This window comes from Chelonoidis abingdonii, chromosome 14, assembly GCF_003597395.2.
Source record: "Chelonoidis abingdonii isolate Lonesome George chromosome 14, CheloAbing_2.0, whole genome shotgun sequence".
Taxonomy (NCBI): domain Eukaryota; kingdom Metazoa; phylum Chordata; order Testudines; family Testudinidae; genus Chelonoidis; species Chelonoidis abingdonii.
This window is the reverse complement of record NC_133782.1, coordinates 2,192,210-2,205,413: the sequence shown is the minus strand read 5'-3', so window position 1 is coordinate 2,205,413 and position 13,204 is coordinate 2,192,210. Positions and strand designations below refer to the sequence as shown.

At 41.8% G+C, this 13,204-nt stretch overlaps 1 protein-coding gene and 1 pseudogene across 1 annotated transcript in view; both read right to left on the bottom strand.

The window, feature by feature from the left end:
* The window catches only part of NOL4L (nucleolar protein 4 like), a 99,278-nt gene that overhangs the window by 38,891 nt on the left and 47,183 nt on the right, over positions 1 to 13,204 (bottom strand). The gene's annotated exons all lie outside the window — the stretch shown is intronic.
* On the bottom strand, positions 969 to 1,051 carry LOC116814666 (U4 spliceosomal RNA; annotated as a pseudogene).

The following is a 13,204-nucleotide window of genomic DNA, read 5'->3' as shown; positions in this document are numbered from 1 at the left end:
GGGAGCGGGGGCGGGGGCGGGCGCCCCGGGGTGAAGAGGGACGCGCTGCAGGGACAGACAGACGGACCCGGGCGGTGAGCCCCGCTGCGCGTGGGGGGCAGGCAGTGACACGGGGGGCGGGACGCGGAGAGACAGGCGCTGCAGGGAGAGTGGGTGTGGGGAGGAGCAGAAAGAACCCATCCATTTTCTAACACGACAGCCAGTCCGCCTGGGCAGAGAGCATTGTGAGAGCCCAGGGCTGGTGTCCACGGAGAAATCCTGTCGTCTGGGGGGAAACACACCTCCTGTATGAAACAGGCAGCACAATACACACACCGCGGGGGCGTGAGACTGTGCGGAGAGCGATACAATAACCGGCGAGAGGCTCTGTGCGAAAGAGATACAGGAATAGCGGGGGAAAGGCACAGCTGCCCACACCTGGACAATCACACTGGGAAAGGGCCAGTGAGAAACAGTAACACTGAAATATCTACTACCTGTTAATGTATTGTTATTCAGGAGAAAAGACAGGAATCTTACACAGAGACTGTAACCATGGAAAAATACAAAGCAGCAACGAGATAAACTCCAAGAGCCATCCTAGAGGGGGGTGCTCAGGGCAGCGTCGTTCTATAGAAAATTACATGGTATAGTCTTGTGAACCAACCATGCTCTGCTCTCCCAACCTTTCCCACTGCAATCTCCATCTTTTCTGGTTGTCCTGGGACCCACCAGAAAGGGCTCCCCAAGTTACTGGGGTCCATGGATCCAGTCGGATAAACACTGACAAAAGTAACATATTACATCGGGGGCGGGGGTTGAAAACTCCTAGGTGAAGTGAGAAATCTAGGGTTAGATTCACTGCCTATGTTCTGCAAGCTAAGTGATCCTAGTGGCAAAATCAGCCAGCAGCAATGGTGCACCAGGGCAAGCTACCATTTCACTGGAGGAACCTGGGCTAGGCAGTCACAGCCTATAAGTGGGAGGAAGGACCAGGGAAAAGTTTTCAATTAGCAATAATCGCGCCTCGGATTAACCTCATTGGCTACGATACTGCCACTTTCCCCTACCGAGTCCTTTCTGGGATATTGCTGCCCCCACAAGTGCAGCAATATTTGTGGGGGGGATTGAGGTGGGGATGGATGTGGATGTAACAACCCCTTAGTTTGCAAGGAATGGAATGATTCACATCACTTTTTAAATGTACAATCTCAATTGTAGCAGTTCCTCAGGGAAGGGACCTTGATGCAGAAACAGCCTGCCACTTACAGGTCTCAAATGTACTTCATGGGTCTTGCACTGGGTGTATGTAGCCACAGTGCCCCACCACAGCTCTGGGAGAGGTTGTGTCTCCGGGAGAGCACAGCTGCCCCACCATGCCTGGGGATGCTGAAGTGTGTCCTTCTCTCCACCTACAGTCTCCCTTTACTCCTTCACATAACACAAGAACCAGGCATCACCCAATTAAATTAACAGGCAGCAGATTTAAAACAGAAGGAAGTATTTCTTCACACAGCGCACAATCAACCTTTAGAACTCATTGCCAGGGGATGTTGTGAAACCCAAAAATATAACTGGGTTCAAAAATGAATTAAATAAGTTCCATGACTATTAGGCAAGATGGTCAGGGATGCAGCCCCATGTTCTGGGTCTCCCTAAACCTCCAACTGCCAGAAGCTGGGACTGGACGATGGGATGGTACTTGATAATTGCTTGTTCTGTTCATACCCTCTGAAGCACCTGGCATTGGCCACTATCAGAAGACAGGATACTGGGCTAAATGGACCATTGGTCTGACCCAGTATGGCTGTTCTTATGTTTGTCCTCCCCCTCCCGGACCTGCTCCGGCTCGACTATTAAGCCCCCCCCCCCCCCCCGGCAGGATTCTAACTGGCCCAGGCCAGTGATCCGTTACTTATTCTGAGACTGGCACCTTGTGCTCCAGAATCTCGGCTTTCCTTTTTTATTTTTTGAAGTCTTCAGCTGTTAGGGTTGAGAAGAAATCCTTAAAAACTTGACCCAAATATGGTGATGTCTGGCTGAGTCTATGAACAGCCCATTACGCACTGAGAGGTATGAATGGCTACATTATTCTCAGTGGAGTGTTAACACCAATGGCCAGGTATGATGATTTATATTTCAACATTAACTATTTCACTGCTGAGCAAAGCATGTCAGAAAAAAGAGAGACGAGCTTATTATGAATATCTGCACAATTTACTGACAACTCTGTTTGGTGATGCAAATGGATTTTGCTTGGGAGACACCACAACCTTTTCCCCCTCCAATCTGACTTGTAGAGCCAAAAGGCCAGAGGGGTAGAACAGAGGTCAAGTGGTTATGTGACCCCCACCAAGGGGAACCAATCCTGCAAAGCCCCATAGGGCATCCAGACATAACCCCCAATCAGCCTGGGTGTGATGGGGGCCTTGTCTGGTCTGGTGGAGAGTGTGGTGTCAGGCAGCTTACTTCCCAGTTCTAATGGCTGCTGCTTCTCCCTCTGCTGGAGCCTGTCACTGCATCAGCTAGGTCACATTTTCGAGCTTTTCTTCGCAGTTACATGGGCTAGAAACAATTGGCTTTTTTTAAATGATAGCTGAGACTCTGACATTACATGGCTCTGGAACCGGGGGCTGTTTATCGTACCTTTGCCATCTTCTGGCCCTGCCCATGAACATATACAAATCCTGCTGAGACCGAGCCCACCAGAGCATATATGATCATATTGTAAACACCTGCCCAACCTGCTCTGAGAGGTAGTTCATTTTAGTGTCCCATATAGGCAGGGCTTGGCTTGTGGGTGGAGCCTAGGGGAGTATCACTACTCTCCACTCCCAATTTGGGCCCTGTTCCACGGGGTGCAAGGAGGGATCATCTTTGCCCTTGGGTAGCACAGAAATAGATACTGCCTGGATATGGCGCGCAGCGAGAAAGGCTTCTTACACCTTTATCCCTGCTGTGCCCCCACTCAGTGTCTGTCTCCGAGCATTATGGCATACATTGCTGGGGAAGAGGACACTCCTTATATGGGCTCTCCTTATAGAACCATAGAAACTTAGGGCTGGAAGGGGCCTCGAGAAGTCATCAAGTCCAGCCCCTGAGCTGACTATGGCATGGAAATAGCTCAAGAAAAGATTATTTCAGTTCTGATTACATAAAGCAATGCCACTTACATTGAACATTTTCAGTTTAAGTGGGCATGGTCATAATATCTTCTGTGTTTAAATCTTTGCCTGCATTTCTTATTATTATTAAAATTAAAAAGACTTTTAAAAATCTAAGATAAAATCCTAACCCCATTTAAATCAATGGGCGTTTTGCCATTGACTTCAGTGGGGCCAGGATTTCATCCCAAATGTCCCCCTTGACATTTTTGCCCTTTTTGTTTACTCTTTGTTCTTCCCTCAGCTTCAAACTATGCTAGCTAGTTTCATTTCCTGATTATAGTCTGTTTCAGTTTCTGGGCCTCACGCACTATAACCAAGCTGCTGTGTTTTGGTTTCTAACAGACTAGAAGAAGGGTTATCTTGTTTACACTGACATTTTGGCCCCCATTTCCAAGGGCGAGTAAAATGGGTGGATTTGCTAAAATGAAAACCCACCCTCTGCATGTGCAAAACCCTGCAGTTGTGCATACCAATGGTGTGACCATGCACACTAAGGGTAGATGCATGTGCAGTTCCCCATTGTTGCATTCTGCAGGTACAATGATCTCAAATTAGGGCTGTTGATTAATCGCAGTTAACTCACACGACTAACTCAAAAAAACTGTGATAAAAAAAATAATCGCGATTAATTGCACTTTTAATCGCACTGTTAAACAATAGAATACCAAGTAAAAGGTATTAAATATTTTTGGATGTTTTTCTACATTTTCAAATATATTGATTTCAGTTAACATAGAATACCAAGTGTACAGTGTTCACTTTATATTATGTTTTTTCATTACAAATATTTGCACTGTAAAAATGATAAACAAAAGAAATAGTATTTTTCAATTCATCTCATACAAGTGCTGTAGTGCAATCTCTTTATTGTGAAAGTGTAATTTACAAATGTATACTTTTTTTGTTACATAACTGCACTCAAAAATAAAACAATGTAAAACTTTAGTGTCTACAACTCCACTCAGTCCTACTTCTTGTTTAGCCAATCGCTCAAACAAGTTCGGTAACATTTGCAGGAGATAATGCTGCCCACTTCATGTTTACGATGTCACCTGAAAATGAGAACAGGAGTTCGCATGGCACTGTTGTAGACAGCGTCACAAGATATTTATGTACCAGATGCATTAAAGATTCATATGTCCCTTCATGCTTCGGCCACCATTCCAGGGGACATGATTCCATGCTGCTGATGCTCATTTAAAAAATAAAGTGTTAATTAAATTTGTGACTGAACTCCTTGGGAGGGAATTGCATGTCTCCTGCTCTATTTTACCCGCATTCTGCCATATTCATAGACTCTTTTCATAGACTCTAGGACTGGAAGGGACCTCGAGAGGTCATCGAGTCCAGTCCTCTGCCTTCATGGCAGGACCAAATACTGTCTAGACCACCCCTGATAGACATTTATCTAACCTATTCTTAAATATCTCCAGAGATGGAGATCCCACAACCTCCCTAGGCAATTTATTCCAGTGTTTAACTACCCTGACAGTTAGGAACTTTTTCCTAATGTCCAACCTAAATCTCCCTTGCTGCAGTTTAAGCCCATTGCTTCTTGTTCTATCATTAGAGGCTAAGGTGAACAAGTTTTCTCCCTCCTCCTGATGACACCCTTTTAGATACCTGAAATATGTAATGTAATAGCAGTCTCAGATGATGACCCACCACATGTTGTTCATTTTAAGAACACTTTCACTGAAAGCAAAGCAAAATGCAAAGAAGATACCAATGTGAGATTTCTAAAGATAGCTACAGCACTTGACCCAAGGTTTAGAATCTGAAGTACCTTCCAACGTCTGAGAGGGAGGAGATATGGAACATGCTTTCAGAAGAGTTAAAACAGCAACACTCTGATGCGGAAACTTCAGAACCCGAACCACCAAAAAATAAAACCAACCTCCTGTTGGTGGCATCTGACTCAGATGATGAAAATGAACATGCGTCAGTCTGCACTGCTTTGGATTGATATCAAGCAGAACTCATCATCTGAATGGACGCATGTCCCCTGGAATGGTGGCGGAGGCATGAAGGGACATATGAATCTTTAATGCATCTGGCACATAAATATCTTGTGACGCTGTCTACAACAGTGCCATGCAAACTCCTGTTCTCATTTTCAGGTGACATTATAAACATGAAGTGGGCAGCATTATCTCCTGCAAATGTAATCAAACTTGTTTGAGCAATTGGCTAAACAAGAAGTAGGACTGAGTGGCCTTGTAGGCGCTAAAGTTTTACACTGTTTTATTTTTGAGTGCAGGTTTTTTTTGTACATAATTCTAAATTTGTAAGTTCAACTTTCATGATAAACATATTGCACTACAGTACTTGTATTAAGTGAATTGAAAAATACTATTTCTTTTGTTTTTTACAGTGCAAATATTTATAATAAAAAATAATATAATGTGAGCACTGTACACTTTGAATTCTGTGTTGTAATTTAAATCAATATATTTGAAAATGTAGAAAATATCAAAAAAATTTCAGTAAATGGTATTCTATTGTTTAACAGTGCAATTAATCGTGATTAATTTTTTAATCATGCGATTAACTGCGATTAATTTTTTTAATCGCTTGACAGCCCTAGTTCAAATGCATTTCACATGGCCCTCAAATAAATATTTGAGATTGTCTCTGGTCATATGAGAACTCCTCTTTCATACCAAACCTTAATCTGGGGCCTAAACTATCTGAAAATTGGTAAAATTTTCAAAACACCTATGTGATTTAGGAGTTCAAGTCCCCATGAGATTTAGGCTCCTAAATCAATTAGGCATTTATCAAATTTTATCTAATGTATCTTTAGGTAGCTATTTCTGGATCCAGGGGGAAGGGCCAGGCAGTTCAATACAGGTTCAGTAACAATAATTCCTGTAGTAGTAAGGACCAGGAGTTAGTTTTTAAAGGATTTTTTTAAAAGGAAATAAGTAAAATTGTAATAATTAAAAATATTATTTCACACTGCTTCCTTCTCCCACTCCTTTGTGACTTGCTCATTCAGGCCTAGCAGCTGAAAGCTATTTCACATGGGTACAAGAAGCCACCCCTGCAGAAACCCCGGGGCTCCCCACTGGGGTTTTCTTGCCCGGAACAGCCTGTAGTATGGGAGCTTTAGCAAAAGATCTTCCCAACAGGAGCTGTGTTGCGCTTTTTGTCTGTAAAGCACCTAGCACCCTTGGGTGTGTATATATGCATATTAAATCGATAAGAACAGATACAACTCTTAGATATACACTGACTACATCTTTCATAGCTTCCCAGGGCAAAGTTCTGCAAAACTACCAGGGCCGCCCTCAAATGAAGGTACAAACCTCAGTCCGAGCCCTTACCCAGCAGCTTCATTTAACAGATGTGTTTGTTGATTAATATAGGTCCTGCATCTAGTGACTAGTGCAAAAGACTGAGAGCTAGGAGGATCTTGATTCTCATCCCAGAGCAGTCACTGACTCACTGAGCAATCTTGTGCAAGTCACTTGATGTCCTTGTGCCTCTGGCTAAGTAGGCTAAATAAAAAGATGGACCTCACTGCATTAGATTCTATATCACTACTGAACCCTCCTAGAGAATTAGCTTTAAAAAATGCAAACCTTTTATGTATGAAGCTAGTAAGGAAAAGGGAGTGAGAGAGTGTCACTAGAAAGCAAGTTGCTGTGAGACAGCCGTAGTCAAAGACTACTAGCAGGATAATCTATTTTCACTTCATCCTTGTAGCTGAACGTCTATGGCGTTCCATAGCTTAGGGAAGTCAGGAAATAGAAGATCCATGAAACTTTCTGGTGGGCTGTGGGTTGCATCATGTGCTTTAGCTTGTTCACCCTTAGTTATAATTCCATCTTTCTTTAAAAATAAGCGTTATTAATAAATAATCATAAAATTATCACTTCTAGGAGCTAAAATAAAGAGATACAAAGGAAATGCAGCTTCATCCTCCAGGGTGCAAACTGATCACCATCGTCTGAAAGAGGAGGGAAAGGATTGTTTTGGGGGTGAGGCTGCCTTCTCTGGAAATATCAGGTATTGGGCACTCCCAAAGTCTCAGTGCTATACTATGAGAACCAAGGGTCTGAGCAAATATGGAAATTCCAAGTTCTTCTGTCTCCTATCAATTTCACTCTGAGTATTCATGCACACCACCTGGTGGTATGTTTACATTGTGATAGGAACTGACAAGGATAGAAGGACTCTTAAATGATGCCGCATATTTATTGGCCATAAAAAACAGAATCAAGTAATTTCAACACAGTAGCTATTAGAAGGTATGGAACTGAATCATTTAAGGCCAACATTTTAGCCAGTCCCAAGCCCGATTCTGGTTTGAACATTCCCATTTGTAAGCACAGCTTATTACACAAAAGTGTCATTTTATACATGTATATGAGATCATTTGGTGCTTAAATTTCATGGTGTGTGTAACCAAACCTGGTGCAAGCCTATGTTAGTGGGTTTAATAGATGCACATGCAAAAGTGAGTGTGGAAATTCAAAGATCAGGGTTAAAAAGCAGAACCTTAGAGTCTCCTCCTCTTTAAGACTTTGCACTTTTAAACCACTTCCATGCAAGGCCCTCAAAGAGCTTTACAGACATTAGTGAATTTGGCTTCACAATCCCTCTCTGAGGTTTTGTTATCTGCATTTTAGAGATGGGGAAACTGAAATATACAGAATTTATGTGACTTTACCAAGATCCCATAGCAAGTCTAGGGCTGAGCTGGATACAGAGCCTACATAGATTTATTGGCTATGACACATTTTGCTTGTATTGGACACACTGCGTTAGACACATTAAGCCCATTGTATGGAAAACATACCATGTAATAAAAAGCAAGCTGTGTTGTAATTTTGCAGCACCACATCTTTATAGATTTGTTGATCCTTGTGGAAGGCTTTTTTATAGACTCACTAAACAGGTTGAGATCTGGGCTTGTTTAGGATTTTATTGGGGGGAGAAGTTACATGCTGCTTGTCATTCTGTTGGGAAGAGTCCATATCCTGACAACAGCAGACTGAACACATCCAGTCCTTTGATTCACATGTGGTTCACAATGGTCAGGAAGAAACGTAACTTAATAAAGGCAGAAGTATATGAATGTTGGAGGAATACTGACCCCACTTATTCAATATGCTCAGTTCCAGACTAAAGCAAGTGGGCCAAATTAGCGGTGTGCCAGTGGTTAATATGCACCAGAGACTAGGAGTGTGTTCACTAGCATTGACAATACATTGCACTTCTGAATATCTCCAAGCACTTTACTAAAAACAATGAAGCAAGCTGCACAACATTACAGTGAAGAGGGGTACCAGATAGCTAGGGATCGGCCTCTCTTGGCACCACAGCGGCCTCTCAGGGAACACAAAGGTGTTTAGCAGCACACTGCAACACAACACGACAGTTTGGGACAAGAAATAAAGAATATTATGTTCAACTAAAAACACAAGAGGAGTTTAGGGAGGTAGACTGTAATTTGCCCAAGGCACCAGGGTTAATACCATTAGTCTTACATAAAGTTCCATGTGATTGTCAATAACACCAAAGGGTTAGGGCCTCGTTTCACATCTCTGCAGCATGGTTTGTCTCACCCAGCCCAAGTTTTGGCATCAAATTATTTTGTTAGTACTTGGACAGTGCACTGAGCACACACTGCTATCTTACAAAGCCTGGGAAATCTACTCTGGGAAAAAATGTTTGTAATGACCTATCCAATCTAAAAGCTTTTAAGATTCATTCCAGTTTTTACTATCCTCAGTGTTACGGTTAATTATAATAATAAAGAAAAATACATTCATTCAAAGCAAGCCATTCACACAGTTATCATCCATCTGACTTCTGATATATCACAGGCCATTAAATTTCACCGTTACCCCTGCACTGAGCCCAATAACTTATGTTTGCATAAAGCATCTGCCAGAAAGGCATCTATTCTTGATTTCAAGACATCAAGAGATGGAGAATCCACCACTTCTCTTGGTATTTTGTTCCAATGAACAATCTCCTTCACTGTTAAAAAAGGTGCCTGGTTTCTAATTTGAATTTGTCTGGCTTCATCTTCCAGCCATCGGTTCTTGTTATAGCCTCTGCTAAATTAAGGAGCTCTTTAATCCCTGGTATTTCTCTCCCCAAAGGTACTTATAACCTGTAATCATGTCACCTCTCAGAGCATGTCTATGTGACAGACACCACAGCTGCAGTTACAGCACTCTAGTGCTGCAGTGTAGACCTCTTAACACACAGTAGCTAGGCTGATGGAAGATTTCTTCCATCCATCTAGCAGTGTCTACACTGGGTTTAGGCCAGCTTAACTACATCTCTCAAGGGTCTGCATTCTTTACATCTCTGTGGGACATATTTAGATGTAGCTCAGGCCTGAATCATCTTTATTATAAACTAAACAGATTGAGCTCTTTAAGTCAGATTGAACTCTGTAAGGCATTTTTTCCAGCTCTCGAATAATTTTTGTGGCTCTTTTCTGCACCCTCTCCAGTTTCTCAACAGCTGTTTTAGAACGTGGACTCCAGAACTGGACGCAGTATTCCAGTATCTGTCTCACCAGTGCCGTTTACAGAAGTAAAATCATCTCCTTACGCCTACTCCCCTGTTTACATATCTGTGATGGAGTAGGGGCTGTCTGCATGGAGGATGGGAAAGCAGGGGAGGACTTTAGGGGATGGACTATACCTGAACCTGTAACCTGAGCTAGGCAAGGGGGGTGGGAGGTCAACACTTTTGCCTGGGAAGCTAGACAAAGGAAGGGGCCGGCAGGAGGGGGTTAGTTTCAGTTTTGTTTTGGGGCTGTGTGGGCGGAATTCAGGGAATCCTAAGCTGGGATCCAAGCACCCTGAAAGCCCAGAAGGACTCGACTGAGGGGTCCCGACTGTGCCTGCAAGCTCTGCTGTAACCTGCCTTCCTGTTGTCCAATAAACCTTCTGTTTTACTGGCTGGCTGAGAGTCTCTGTGGAGTCCCAGGAAGAGGGGTGCCGGACCGGACTCCCCCACACTCCATGACAATATCTAGGGATCATATTTGCCTTTTTGTCACAGCATCACACTGGGAGGTCATATTGACTTGCTTGTCCATTCCAACCCCTAAACCTTTTTCAGAGTCCCTGTTTTCCTGGATACAGTATCTCATTCTGTAGGTATGACCTGCATTCCTTGTTCCTAGATGCATAACTTTACTTTGGCTGTTAAAACACAATTTGTTTGAATGGGCCCAACTTACCAAGGGACCCAGATTGTTCTGCCTGCCTTGTCTTCATGATTATTTACTCCTCCACCAACCTTTGTCATCCGCAAATTTTATCAACAGTGGTTCTATATTTCCATATGATTTGATGAAAATGTTGAATAGCATCAGGCCTAGTACTGATCCCTGTAGAACTCCAGTAGATACACCCCCATTTGACGAACAATGATGAATTAAAGGATAGGAATACAATTAATGCCAGTCAACATAATTTTAATGGAAAATAGAGCTTGTCAAACAAACCTGATTTCATTCTTTAAGGAGATCTGTCAGTTTGCCAATTCTTAATCCATTTTAGGTGTGCTTTATTGATACTGAATAGTGCTAATTTTTAGCCGAACCCCCTTACAAAAGTCTATTACACCCATGCAGCTACCTTTATACACTGCACCTGTAATCTTCTTAAAGAATGAAATCAGGTTTGTTTGACAAGATCTATTTTCCATAAAAATTATGTTGACTGGCATTAATTATATTCCTATCCTTTAATTCTTTATCAACTGAATCCCATATCAATTTTTCCTTTATTTTGTCCAGGACTGGCCTATAGTTCCCTGGATCATCTTACTTGCCCTTTTTGAATATTGGCACAACATTAGAACTCTTTTGGTCTTTTAGAATTTCCCCAGCATTCTAAGGTTTGTTAAAAATTAACATCAGAGGGCCAGACATCTCCTCCACCAATTCTTTTAGGACTCTTGGATTCAAGTTATTTGGACCTGATGATTTAATTTTTTTGTCCCTAGTAAAAGTTGTTTAACAACCGCATTAGTTACTAATGGACTGGAAAGTACTTCATTATCTTGATGTGATATAAGTACATCAACCTGCTTCATTCCAAATACAGAACAGAAATTCTTACTGAACACTTCTGCCTTTTCTGAATCACTATTAACAATTTTACCATCTCCACTGAATAATAAGCCTATACCATTGTTAGGATTTCTTTTGTTCCTAATATACTTTAAAAAAAATCCTTATTGTCTTTAACCCTGCCAGCCATGGATTTTTCCCTTTGCTGCCCTTATCATTTTCTACACTTCACATCTTCTAAATTATATCAATTGTTAGTTATTTCCCCCTTTTTCCATTAATTATGTGTGGCTTTTTTATTTTTGATTGCTGCCTTCACTTTGCCACTTAACGTGGATGGTCTGTTAACCAAAGTTGTCCTCTTTCTTGATGGTGGAATCATGGCTTTTTGGCCATCTAATAAGCTCTTCTTAAAGAACTCCCAGTTTTCATTCATATTTTCCTGTATAAATTTTTCCTTCCAACCAAATTTGCTCATAATTTTCTTCAGATTTGGGAAATTAGCCTATTTGAGATACCAAATCTATCTATTGTTGGTTGGGATTGTCTTCTGTTTGCCCATGTTGAACATAATCAGGTTAGATCACCAGTCCTAAGCAACAACCAACTTCCAATTCAGTGATTAATTTATCTTTATCCATCGTAATGAGATCCAAAACAGTTATCTCATGTTGGGTGCAATACCTTTTGTGTTAGAAAATTTATCATCTGTAATTTTTAGAAACTCTAATGATGATTAACTACTGGCCGCATGAGACTTCCAGCATATGTCTCCCAACCTGAAGTCCCTCATAAAATGCCAGGAAGGTTACAGATGACAGGATGGGTATATAAACTGGTATGAGAGTACAGACCGAATGCAGAATACAGATATGGCTGTAAATTTCAAAGGGTAATATAGTTTAAACCACACAAATACAATCCTGAATACTGCTCTAATACAGCTTTCACCAAAACACCAAGACAATAGAGATTGTGACAATGAACTTATCCTGAGTGCTTTATACAAAATAATTCACAAGTGGGGAGCGGGGGCGTGGAGGAGGAATAATACATGAAAGGAGTGAAATTCTTAAATTTAGAACCATTTTGTCCCCAAATATTATTTACTGGATAATTTTTACCATCGTTAGAGTTTCAAGCCAATATTCAGAGTTGAATCAAAAGGCTGATATACATACCAACTTGCACCAATGTAATGTAATTGATTTTCTAAAACGAATTTAGTTATTTCACTGAAAGTCTGTGTGTCAATAATTACTGACTTTAGCTAAACTGACTTCAGCCTTATTCTGAAATAAGCGTATCAGCACAGAGAATTGCACTGAAATAACTAAATTGGTTTTAATTCACAGCTATTATTATTTCAGTGTAAGTCTGTGTGCAGCCCAGTCTTATATGAGGCTAGAGAGGAGCTAAGTTGTGGAATTTTCTGATTCCCTTGCTATTTGTACCAGCTACTTTGGCTCTCTTTGACTTACACCCATTTACCAATACATAATTTGTACTTGTCTCTCAGTGCAACCTCTGTTTCGTTTCTTGGCATAGTATTTAACAGCATTTAATTTAGGAACCAAAGGAGGTTCTTCTCCAGGGCAGAAGAGGGCAACAAATATCTCTGCAAAATAACATTGTATTTTCAAGTGACTAAGGGCTGGTCTACACTACGGGGGAAAATCGATTTTAGATATGCAACTTCAGCTACGTGAATAACGTAGCTGAAGTCGAATATCTAAGATCGATTTACTCACCCGTCCTCACCGCGTGGGATCGATGTCCGCGGCTCGCCATGTCGATTCCGGAACTCCGTTGGGGTTGGTGGAGTTCCGGAATCGATATAAGTGCGCTCAGGATCGATATATCGCGTTCTAGATGAGACGCGATATATCGATCCCCGAGCAATCGATTTTTAACCGCCGATATGGCGGTATCTAGACATGGCCTAAGCAAATCCAGTGTCATGGAGGAAGGGATAAAACTCCTGGCTACAGCCAGGCAGCACGTG